The sequence below is a fragment of the Puma concolor genome, chromosome A1, assembly GCF_028749965.1.
Source record: "Puma concolor isolate L17-30 chromosome A1, mPumCon1.1.hap2, whole genome shotgun sequence".
NCBI lineage: Eukaryota > Metazoa > Chordata > Mammalia > Carnivora > Felidae > Puma > Puma concolor.
In genome coordinates this window covers 52,307,857-52,320,367 of record NC_141667.1, presented here as the reverse complement: position 1 = coordinate 52,320,367, position 12,511 = coordinate 52,307,857, and the positions used below count along the sequence as shown (strand labels likewise).

The 12,511-nt window shown below is 41.8% G+C and overlaps 1 long non-coding RNA gene across 1 annotated transcript; it reads right to left on the bottom strand.

Annotated features, from left to right (window-relative positions):
• Positions 1-371: 371 nt before the first annotated feature.
• On the bottom strand, positions 372-10,764 carry LOC147584167 (uncharacterized). The gene is made up of 3 exons (XR_015251779.1): positions 8,997-10,764; positions 7,021-8,642; positions 372-874 (listed from the first exon to the last, which is right to left on the bottom strand). It is a non-coding gene; the product is annotated as an uncharacterized LOC147584167 (long non-coding RNA).
• Positions 10,765-12,511: the final 1,747 nt, after the last annotated feature.

The window sequence follows — 12,511 nt, the reverse complement described above, 5'->3', positions numbered from 1 at the left end:
CACAGCACTCCTGTGAGTTGCTACTTTAGGCTTCTGCTCTAGAACTAACCACAATAGAAAGGTACAAATAAATAATGGACACTTTGGGGGCCCCTAATAATTAGACCAGGCCATATTCTCATCAAGTGGAGTGTAGCCATTATCTGCAGAATACGCAGTGGACACAGAGCTCACCTGCAACCAGACACTTAATCATTGTGCCCAGGGCTGTGAGGACATGCAGCAATTTTTTCAGCACAAACAGCTCACGGATCCTCCTCTCCCTCTACCACAGCCTGAGGATACAGACCCAGTGAGCTGCAGATTTGTTACCCAGTTTAGAAATGCCAAGGAGACAGCTCTCCAGCAAAAGAATGACTCGGTGGACACACTGCAGATAAATAATGTATGAAACCACTTCTATTTTAACGGCACTTTGCAATGACACTAATATTGATGAAAAATGTTAGCATGTGTTAGATGGTGCTATATCCAGTGAGAGATTGGGTTTGGCAGGCTCTGGGCCACTTCTAGTCTGGGCCAGAGATGTGAGAAACAGCAATCCCTAGATGATGGGTGTGAAATAGTCTCATTGGGTCAAATAAGACAAACACTTGACCTTGGCAAGTAGCTTGTGGTGACTACTGTTGGCTGGCTGACCCAACAGCCAAATCCCTCTCCTGGTCTTCCACTCCACAGGTTGAAGAAGTTTCTAGCATTGGGGCGCCTGGGTGGCTCAGTCGGTTAGGCGTCCGACTTCAGCTCAGGTCATGATCTCGCTGTTTGTGAGTTCGAGCCCCACGTCTGGCTCTGTGCTGACAGCTCAGAACCTGGAGCCTACTTCAGATTCTGTGTTTCCTTCTCTCTCTGCCTCTCCCCTGCTCATGCTCTGTCTCTGTCTCAAAAATAAATAAAACATTAAAAAAAATTTTTTTTAAGTTTCCATCCTCATATATTTGGCAGTGGTCACATAAAACACAGTGAATCATGAGTGGGATTCTGCTGGACAAAGGAAGGAGTTCTGGGAAGAAAATGTGCTTTTCTGATAAAAGGGGCAAAAGTTTACACTCCTAAGGCCATTGCAAATAATGCCTGAATCAATGTAAGCAAAAAGCTAAAAGGAAATAGATACAGATACATGGCATAAATAAGTACATGATAGATAGATAAATAGATAGATAGATGATAAATGAATGCATGCAGGAGATTTGGGGTCCAGGAGATACAGGGCCTAAATGTCCAATAATACAGAAATGATCATGTAAAGAAAAGAACATTCATTCCATGAACTACATACATATGCAGCCATTTAAAATGCACAGTAAAGACCATAAAAGGACATGGGGAAATGCTTGTGATAAAATTTTAAATAACAAAAAACAGAACACACAGACACACAAATTACATTTAATGGATGATCCCAATTGTATTTTTAAAAAGAGTGAAAATGAAAAAAAAAACCCGAAATGATAATCTCTGAGCTTATGGATAACTTTTTTCTCCTTTATGATTTTCTATACTTTCCCAGTAAAAAAAATACATAATAATTTGTATAACACAAATTTTTATATGATTTTAATTTCTTCTTTTATGGTTTTTTTGCCTTTTCAAAATTCTTTGCAGTAAACTCATACTATTTATTTAATAAGAAAAATAATTGTTTTTATTTTTTTTAAGTTTATTTATTTATTTTGACAGAGAGCATACACACAAGTGGAGGAGGGGCAGAGGGAGAGGAAATCCCAAGCAAGCCCCACGTTGTCAGCACAGAGCCCAATGCAGGGTTCGATCCCACAACCCTGGGATCATGCATGACCTGAGCCAAAATCAAGAGTCAGATGCTTAACCAACTGAGCCACCTGGGTGCCCTAAGAATTTCATTTTTATTTTTTTATTTTAACTTTTTTATTTTTTTTTAATTTACATCCAAATTAGTTAGCATATAGTGCAACAATGATTTCAGGAATAGATTCCTTAGTGCCCCTTACCCATTTAGCCCATCACCCCTCCCACAACCCCTCCAGTAACCCTCAGTTTGTTCTCCATATTTAGGAGTCTCTTCTGTTTTGTCCCCCTCCCTGTTTTTATATTATTTTTGCTTCCCTTACCTTATGTTAATATTTTGTCTCTTAAAGTCCTCAGATGAGTGAAGTCATATGACTTTTGTCTTTCTCTGACTAATTTCACTTAGCATAATACCCTCCAGTTCCATCCATGTAGTTGCAAATGGCAAGATTTCATTCTTTTTGTCGAGTAATACTCCAGTGTGTGTGTGTGTGTGTGTGTGTGTGTGTGTATCACATCTTCTTTATCCATTCATCCATCCATGGACATTTGGGCTCTTTCCATACTTTGGCTATTGTTGATAGTGCTGCTATAAACATGGGGGTGCATGTGTCCCTTTGAAACAGCACACCTGTATCCCTTGGATAAATGCCTAGTAGTGCAATTGCTGGGTCATATGGTAGTTCTATTTTTAGTTTTTTGAGGAACCTCCATACTGTTTTCCAGAGTGGCTGCACCAGCTTGCATTCCCAATTAATTTCATTTTTAAAACAAAGAAAGACATTTGTTGCCCAGAGACAAATGGAATCTGACCAGTCTTAGTAGCATCACAGGAGCCAGAACAAAAATACATTATGGTTTCTTAAAAGCTACCAACAATGTAATTTTAACATATTTTAAAGTATGGCTGTGCACCAGAGGGTGAAATTGGTCGTGTATAAGGCTTCACTCCTACTTACCAAAGACATGGGCAGAGGAATAAGTCAGAGTGGCCTCAATGTATACTGTTCTCTTTTTAGTCACACTGGAGAAATGGATGCAGGGGATTCTTTTTCTTTCCTTCCTTCTAAGTTTATGTGTACTCCTATGATTTTTTTAGACAAAAACTATCTTTTTATTACAGAGATTTTGGATTTGAGGGTCGGCTTCACCAGTTATTAGCTGCATGACATAGAGAATAGAAAAGCCACCCAACCTTTTGAAAACACCATTTCCCCATCTCTAAAATTATGGCTATATCGACTTCACTGAGAAATGCCGTGTTGAGCAAAGATGATGTGTGTTATAAACTTTGGCAAAAAGAACACAGGCTCTCATTAGGCAGCCTTGATTAACATCCTGGCTGTGACACTAAACAGTGTGTGAAATTTTAGCCAGGTATATAATCTCCCTGAGCTTCAGTTTTCTCATCTAGAAAGTAGAGGTAATATCTTTCCTTATAGATAAGGCACCTGGAGCATTGTAAACACCTAACATAGGAAAGCTGCAATTATATTGTCTGCACTTTCTCAAGGATAATCAAACTTAGCTCTTCTACTTCAAAGAGCTGCCCCAGGAGATAGGAGCAAGATAGGAGTTCCTTAAAAACAGTTCCCAAAAGTACTTTAGTGCTATGAAGAGCAAAGGGGAACTAGGGAAGATGTCTGGTTCCCTACCCATGCCCCCCCCCCCCAGAGCATTTTCCCAGACTCTCTAATCAACCAGACACTCAAGCTCTGAGCTATCACTCTGAAATACTATCAAAAAAGAAAGCAAGAGATTCTAGATGCAAAAATATATACCATAAAACCTTGATTTACAAGCATAATTCATTCCGGAAACATGCTTATAATCCAAAGCACTGGTACATCAAAGTGCATTTCAATAACCAATTGGCTCAGTTGTGATCCTGTGACGTTTGCTGTCACATACTACTCGTATTGCAAGACATCGCTAGTTTATTAAGTTAAAATTTATTAGAAATGCTTGCTGGTCTTGCAGAACACTCACAGAACAAGTTACTTGTAACCCAAGGTTGTACTGTATATATGAAAAAGAAATTGTGTAGGTTAATTTTTTGTGTCTACTTGACTGAACTACAGGGTGCCAAGATATTTGGTTAAATATTATTCTGGGTTGTCTGTGAGGATGTTTTTAGATATGACTAAAATTGGAATTGGTCACCTAAGTAAAGCAGATTGTCCTCCCTAATGTGGGTGGGCCTCATCTAATTAGTTGAAGGCCTCTTTCAACTGACCTCCCGGGAGTAAGAGGAAATTCCTTCTTGATTTCTTGGACATTAGTTTTTCCCTGTTTTCAGACTCAAACTGAAACTTCAGCTTTTTGTGGGTCTTGAAACTGCAGCCTTCAGACTGGTACTACACCGTGGTTCTTAGGCCTTCAGATTCAGACTCCTAGGTCTCCAGCTTGCTGACCACCCAGCAGATCTTGGGAATTGCCACTCTCCATAATCAACATGAGTCAATTCTCTATAATAAATCTATCTACTACCTATCTGAATAGACGATAGATAGATAGATAGATAGATAGATAGATAGATAGATTAGATATACATATATACCATATCTCTGGAGAAGCCTAAGCAGGAATCTTCACCTTAACTGACAGAGATTTAACTGCAAGAGGACTTGAGGAGCCACTGTGTTCCTGAATTACACGTCTCCACAGCCACACAGCATGATTAGGCAGCAACTATTGAGTAGTGTGTCCAGCTTCCCACTGTGTCTCATCAACATGAGCTGATAAATCATGACCTCCCCCTATTATTTGAGGATGGCAAATCAATACTTCCATTATTATTATTACTCCCAAGGCACCTTTCCAGGAGCATCTGACCTGCTCTCTCCCAAGCACAGAGCAGAAAGGATGATGAATCTGCTTCTGAGACCTCATCAATCACAGCAGGAGGGAAAGGAGAAGATAGGAAGAAGAGACATAAGGTTCAGGGGAAAGAAAGAAAGAAAAGAAAAGAAAAGAGAAGAGAAGAGAAGAGAAGAGAAGAGAAGAGAAGAGAAGAGAAGAGAAGAGAAGAGAAGAGAAGAAAAGAAAGAAAGAAAGAAAGAAAGAAAGAAAGAAAGAAAGAAAGAAAGAAAGAAAGAGGGAGGGAGGGAGGGAGGGAGGAAGGAAGGGAGAGAGAGAGAGAAAGAAAGAAAAAGAAAGAAAAAGAAAGAAAGAAAGAAAGAAAGAAAGAAAGAAAGAAAGAAAGAAAGAAAGAAAGAAAAGCAAGCAGACATGTGAAAAGTAAAAGCTCAGTGTTTTCCTAGAACTTCCTTGATGGAAGCCCTTATGGGTGATGGTCAAGATGGCAGAACCCTGGGAAAAGATGCCAAGTCTATAGGTCAGGGGAATGACCCAAAAATTTGCCTTAATGAACCACCTCTTCATGTGACTCTGCGCATCTAAAGTTTGTAGCTTAAAAACTTAGAGATCTGCTATTCACTTCTGAAACGATCACTGGTGAGGATCTTGAGGTTTTGCAGTCCTGCAAGCCATCTCTCAGAGATAGGTCTTGCAGAATACCTGTATGCACGTTTGTAAGAATGGGACAGCAACTTTTGTGTCAACATGAGCTGCCTTCCAGTTTAGTGCAGTGGGGATGTCCCTTGACTGACACGTATGGTTCTAAAACCCTAGTGTGCATTAGTCAGTCAAAGGGCTTGTTAAAACAGAAAGTGTTAAGCCCCACTCCCAGAGTTTCTTATTCAGTAGGTCTTGGGTGGAGCTTGAGAATTTACATTTCTAAGTTCTCAGGTGATACTAATGTTGCTTGTTCAGGAAACACACTTTGAAAACCACTGGTTTACATAGTAGATGGATTCTTGGAAAGCAGCACATACATTGAGGGTTCTTTGGGGGGGGACAGAAAAACATAAGTAACAGAGAAAAAAAATCACCTGCTACTTGAACAAAACACACTATATATATTGGACTATGCTTACCTTATTCACTGAACACATCAGGGAACTCCCTCCACTCTTCTTTTTTTTTTTTTTTAATTTTTTTTTTTTCAACGTTTATTTATTTTTGGGATAGAGAGAGACAGAGCATGAACGGGGGAGGGGCAGAGAGAGAGGGAGACACAGAATCCGAAACAGGCTCCAGGCTCTGAGCCATCAGCCCAGAGCCCGACGCGGGGCTCGAACTCACGGACCGCGAGATCGTGACCTGGCCGAAGTCGGACGCCCAACCGACTGCGCCACCCAGGCGCCCCCTCCCTCCACTCTTCTATGACACACCCCTGCAACACAACTTCCAACAAATGCGTAGCACTAACGTTGTCTAGATTCATTGGAATTGTGTGTGAAATTTCCTTCAATAACTTTACTGTTTCAATTAAATATGGTCAGTGTAAGAACTAAACAATAGAGAAAAATACAAAGAAGGGAAAATGCATCTCAATTCCCACCACCCCAAAGATGATCCCTGTTAATAAACTGATGTACATCTTTCAAAGCATATATTCTCAAATATATTTATAATTTTACATAAATTAGAATCATATAATCTATTTTATAACTTGTTTTTTTCTTGTTACATAAGTTATGATAAAGCAAATACAAACTTAAAAATCCTCAGGAAATGTATTACTTAATGGAATCTTTTCTTTCTTTCTTTTTTCTTTTTTTTTTTTTTTTTTTTTTTTTTTTTTTTTTTTGAGAGAGAGGGAGAGAGCCTGGGGAAAGAGGGAGAGGGAGAGACAGAGAGAATCTCACGCAGCCTCCACACCCAGCCCAGAGCCCAAGGCAGGGCTCTATCTCACAACCATGAGGTCATGACCTGAGCTGAAATCAAGAGTTGATCACTTAACTAATTGAGCCACCCAGGCACCCACTTAATGAATCTTAATTCAAATCCTCTTAGGAAATAAAACAGTCTTTTATTTTTTCAATTTTTTTATTTTATTTTAGAGAGAGAGAGAGCAGAAGGGCAGAAGAGGGGAGAGATAGAGGAAGAGACAGAGACAGACAGAGAGAGAGAGAGAGAGAGAGAGAGAGAATATGAATCTTAAGCAGGCTCCATGCTTAGCATGGAGCCCAATGTGGTGCTCAATCCCATGACCCTGGGATCATGACCTGAGCCAAAATCAAGAGTCAGACACTCAACCGACTGAGCCACCCAGGCACCCTGAAACAGTCTTGTATATGGCAAACATGTACTCAGAGATCCATGGTGCTATCATTTTTCAGTGCCTGTGTGCGTGCATGTGTTTGTGTGTATTCCATATTTCATCATCAGGTTTGCTCTAGGAAGACTCACCTGTGGTAAGGATGAGCCTTTTGTAGTAAGTCAGAGTTCTGGGTCTGAGTGTTCACAGCACAGATGGTCTGAAACCCAGAGCGTTTGGAGCTTTTGGTGTCAATTCTGGATTTTCTCCAACAGTCTAGGTGTAAAGACGCTGATCTCTGGTCTCAGTTGAGCTTCACCAATGTTCTGGTTCAAGAATGAGTCACTGGCTAAGTAAGGGTCTAGTAAGCAAAGGACGGAAGTGGGCAGGGTGTGATGGGTGGGGGAGGCTCTTGATACTATCAGCACAGCCCCGAGAGGACGCACAGGCTCCACACCCATGCCAGAGCACTTTCACAAGAACTAAGCACCTCTTTACATCCATAGAGTGTGGTTACAATATCCCTTTGCAAACAGTCCCTGTTTTCCAGATGAAGCTTGGTGTGAATGTAAGCTATGCCCTGAGGACAGTGGCCAACCCATGGTAGGCAATCAATAAACCTCATGGTTACTGAGAAGAAAGTGTGAGAATGCACATGCTCTGGGGTCGCCCACTTTGTGCCTGCCTCTCCTCTCTGGGCCAGACCACACTTTACTTCTGTAGACTATACAGAGATGGACCTTTCAGGACACCAAGAGACACTGATGCATCAAGGAGTTTCCAAGGGATGAGACTTCGTATTCCCATCCAATATAAAACCTGATGAAAGTCCAAGTATTACTTATACAGCCCAAGCACTCTGCCTAAAGGTGGAAATTGTCATCATCATACCACACGTGAGCCTCAAAATAGACCTAACTGACTTGGTGACAGAGGAAGACAATGAAAGGGCTTGAGCCACCACATACAGCTAACCATGCCAGCAAATGTAGGGAGCCTTCAAAACCTCTGTATCCCTTTTCCCAGGGAGAAACTAGGGATCCTGGTAAAGTCTAATTACAACCTATTTTGCCTTGCTTATAACACAAAGACAATGTATCCTAATGTATTTATAGAAGGCAAGGAAGTAGATATCCAAATAAAAAGACAGGGGACCGTAAGAGGGATGTACCCATGATTCTCATCTTTAAAAGGGACCAGTTATCTCAGCAATCCATGCTAAAGAACAACCGTCACATTCTATTAATGCTGTCTGATCCCACGAAGAGGGGGAAATATCTTTACATGTCAGTTCTGGGTGTCCCAAGCTTCATTAGTGATTTCCCCCCAGAGTCTCCTATAGCAGCATGTAAAGCACTTAGTACAGTACCTGGACTGCCAGCAGTAATCAATATATGTAAAGTAGTAGCGGCCGCAACTGTAGCAAGAATGACTTGGAGACAGCAGTTAGCTGCTTGGAAAACTGCTCAGCATAGAATTCAAGTTTTCTCACAATCAAATGACTGCTTTTCCCATGAGCACACCCTCCCTATTCCTTCAGAGTCTGAGACCCCATCTGCTCCAGTTTTTCAAATCCTTCGGCCACCCTTGGGTCTGCTCTCTGCAGTATCCCCGAGTCCACGACGACAGAGATATCCCAGCTGAAGAACTGAACTTCACAGGTCTGACACTGACACAACCCATGGAATTCAGTTCTCAAAGCTGAGGATACACAACCAGCCTTCCGGGAGTCAGCACAAAGCCCCCCTCCTTGCGGTCCTGGCTCATCCCAGCCCTGCAAGACATGAGAGAGAAAAGGCAGGTGAATCCAGATCAGGTGATGGCACTCACAAGTTCTAAGCATCAGGAGGGCTGTGTGAGGTGGACGTTACCAGCATTAAGCAGCATTAAACAGAAGAGCCGCTCTCGCCTGCCTCGTGTCCCTGAGACATGTCATCCCTCTTGCCTGGAAAACTCCTCCCTCTCTTTAACACCAACTCATCCTTAGGTTCTCACCTTCCATGTCACCTCCTCAGAGAGGCCATCCATGGCAGAGACTGCTAGCTACTCACCCACCCTCTGTTTCCCTCCCCCCCGCCCCCCGTTCAGAGTAAAAGAACCCCAGAATTTAATCTGCACACATGAACACCTGGGACATCCCGGCTTCGTGTGACTGAGTTCTGGCTCTGAGCAGAAGTGATGAACCTTCCGGTGCCTCTTCCCTCCTTCTCATTGCTTGGATTGTAGACATAGTAGGAAGCCCCTCCAAAGGAGGGAAAGAGCAACATGTTAGTAGAAATTGTAGGGCTTCCATATGACCCCTAGACTGCTTACAGCTACCATACTGCACCAGCGAGGATTAAACATCTGCCTCATCTAAGCCAGTGTTATTTGGGGCTCTCTGCTGGAGCACCTGAATGTTAGAGTCTTTCTAATACCTTTTCTCTAACTCCCATTAGCCTCCTGCTATTCTCTTTTATAATATCCACTTCTTTCCCTTCATAGCACTTACCATACTTTGTAACTATAAATCTCTCTGGATAATTATTTGATTAGTATTTATCTTCCCAGCAAGACTGTGTTTTCCACAAGGGCAAAGACCATGCTAGGGTTTTTAAAATATATATAATAGGGGGTGCCTGGGTGGCTCAGGCAGTTCAGCATCCGACTCTTGATTTTGGCTCAGGCCATGCTCTCACGGTCGTGAGATCAAGCCCCAATCACTGTGATGGGCTCCCCACTGAGCACGGAGCTTGCCTGGGATTCTCTCTCTCCCTCTCCCTCTGCCCCTCCCCCGTTCTTTCTCCCTCTCAAAAAAATAATAAATAAAAAATAAAATATATATAATAGGATTGAGATATAATTCATTTTCCATGTTATTCACTTGTACAATACAGTGGTTTTTAGTATATTCACAGACAGTGCAACCATCAACATAAGCAACTTTACAACACTTTCGCCATCCCTAAAATAACCCCAGTACCCATTAGCGGTCACTCCCCATTTTCCTCAGCCCTAGGCAATCACGAATCTATTTTCTGTTTCTAAAGATTTGCTCATTCTATGCATTTTATGTCAGTGAAACCATACAATACATGACCTTTTGTGGTTGACTTCTTTTACTTAGCATGATGTTTTCAAAGTTTATCTATGTTTTAGCATGTAGGAGTACTTCATTACTTTTATGGATGCATAACATTCCATTCCGTTGTATGGACATACCACATTTTGTTTATCCATCCATCAGTTGATGGGCATTTGGGTTGTTGCCATTTTTTGCCTATTATGCATAAGGCTTCTGTGAACACTCGTGTACAGTCTTCTGTGTAGACATGCTTTCGTGTCTCTTGGGTATATACCTACGAGTAGAATTGCTGTATCATATAGTAACTCTACAGTTGACCTTTTGACGAACTGCCAGGCTGTTTTCCAAAGTGACTGTACTATTTTACAACTCTACTAGAAGTATATGAGGGTTTCAATTTCTCCACCAATACTTGTTATTCTCTTTCTTTTGATCATAGCCATCCTACTGGGTGTGAAGTGGTATCTCACTGTGGTTTTGATTTGCATCTCCCTGATGGTTAGTGATATTGAGTATCCTTTCATGTGCTTACTGGCCATTTGTATATCTTCTTTGAAAAAATGTCTATTCAGATCCTTTGCTAATTTCTTAAGTGGGTTGTCTTTTGTAACAGTTCCTTATATGTTCTGGATACAATCCATATAAATATGATTTGCAAATATTTTTTTCCCATTCTGTGGTTGTCTTTTAGCTTTCTTTTTTTTTTTTTAATTTTTTTTTCAACGTTTATTTATTTTTGGGACAGAGAGAGACAGAGCATGAACGGGGGAGGGGCAGAGAGAGAGGGAGACACAGAATCGGAAACAGGCTCCAGGCTCTGAGCCATCAGCCCAGAGCCCGACGCGGGGCTCGAACTCACGGACCGCGAGATCGTGACCTGGCTGAAGTCAGACGCTTAACCGACTGCGCCACCCAGGCGCCCCAGTCTTTTAGCTTTCTTGATGGGTGTGTGTGTGTGTGTGTGTGTGTGTGTGTGTGTGTGTGTGTGTATTTTCCATAACATTATTTCCAAATTTAGCTGTATAGACTCTGTAGGTACTCCAGAGTTAAGACAGGAAGACAAGAAGGCAGGAAGAAAGGAAGGGAAGGAGGAAGTTAGTTTTAGAGATCATGTGGTTTAATGTCCTTATTTTATAGATGGGGAAACTGAAAGCCTAAAGACATTAAGATGTCAGCATGATGAGTAAGAAAAACAAGGAACTAGAAGTTGGAACTGGGTTCTAGTCCCAGCTTGTCTCCTACCACTGTAAAAATTAGGCAAGTCACGTAACCTCTCTACACATCACAGACCTCCTCTTTCCAATCAGGTGCTAGCAGGAGCAAAGTGAACCACGCATGAGAAAGCATTGCTTGACCAGGAGTTATAATTGAGGCCCAAGATCGCACAGCTTAATCAATCAAGTCAGAAAAAGGTGGTGACTGGTCCAATTTTGATTCAGGGTGCATCCTGGGGCATCATAGTTCATTTTCCAGGTTGTTGCTCATTTCCATCATCAATTGGGAAACTTTCTGGTTCAATGCAAGGAAGGGGGCAGGCACTAAGTCCCACATTACATAAATTCTGAGTCTTCCTACCCACTGACGGTCCTAAACAAGAAGTTATCCTTCCACTCAGTAGAGCCCTGAGCAGGGATTATGTCTTATTCACTATTGAATCCTTAGCACTTAACACTGTGCCTGGCATATGGTAGATGCACCAAAGTATTGTTTAATTAGTGAACGAATGAATGAACGAATGAATGTTCACTGTAATATGAGCCCGAATCTCAAAATCTTAATGAAGCAGATTCTGAGGTAGCATCTGCGCATATCCAGAGGCAGTAACACAAAACGATTAGAGAGCAGGCTTTTGAGTTTGGCTGCCAAAGTTCTACTCCCAGCTCTGCCACCAGCCAGCTGCGTGACCCTGGACAAGTTACTGACCTCTCTGAGACTCCCTTTTCTCACCTGTACTTTAAGGATGATAATAGATCTATGTCACTGAGTTGTTGGGATTCAGCCAGGTAATGTTTCTAGAACATAGTGCCTGGTATGTTTATTGAGTCAACACTCAATAAATGGTAATTTTATATCAGAATCAGGAATGAATGATGTGATGGATTAACAAAGTCTGTCACAAATACAGAGAGGGAAAGAGGCAGCCACATATTTTCATCTCTGCTTATACTTACATTTGGTTCTATCTATCACTGTCCTACACCCATGCCTTTCACTCCTGTTCTATGCCAGGCTGAAGGCTCTGTTCATCCATGGCCCTAAGCCAAAGCTCCAGGCATTTTTTATTCTGGTTGGATCCACACAATTTGGTGATTACTATATACACATCTTGCATGGCTCATGCAGCACCTACTCAGAATGATCCATGGGGCGCTCACTTCCCTGTGGGGCATGTAATGGCTTCTCCAGCACCCTCAACTCAATGTAGCCTTTTATACTTAGAATACAATGTAATGCACAATGTAAATCCAGCACTGGAGGGCCTCCACTGTTTCATTTATTAAGTAAGTCTTGCTTCCCCCTTTTATGTGAAGGAAAACCAAGACATGGAAGGGGGAAAAGTGATACCCTCACTCTAAAGT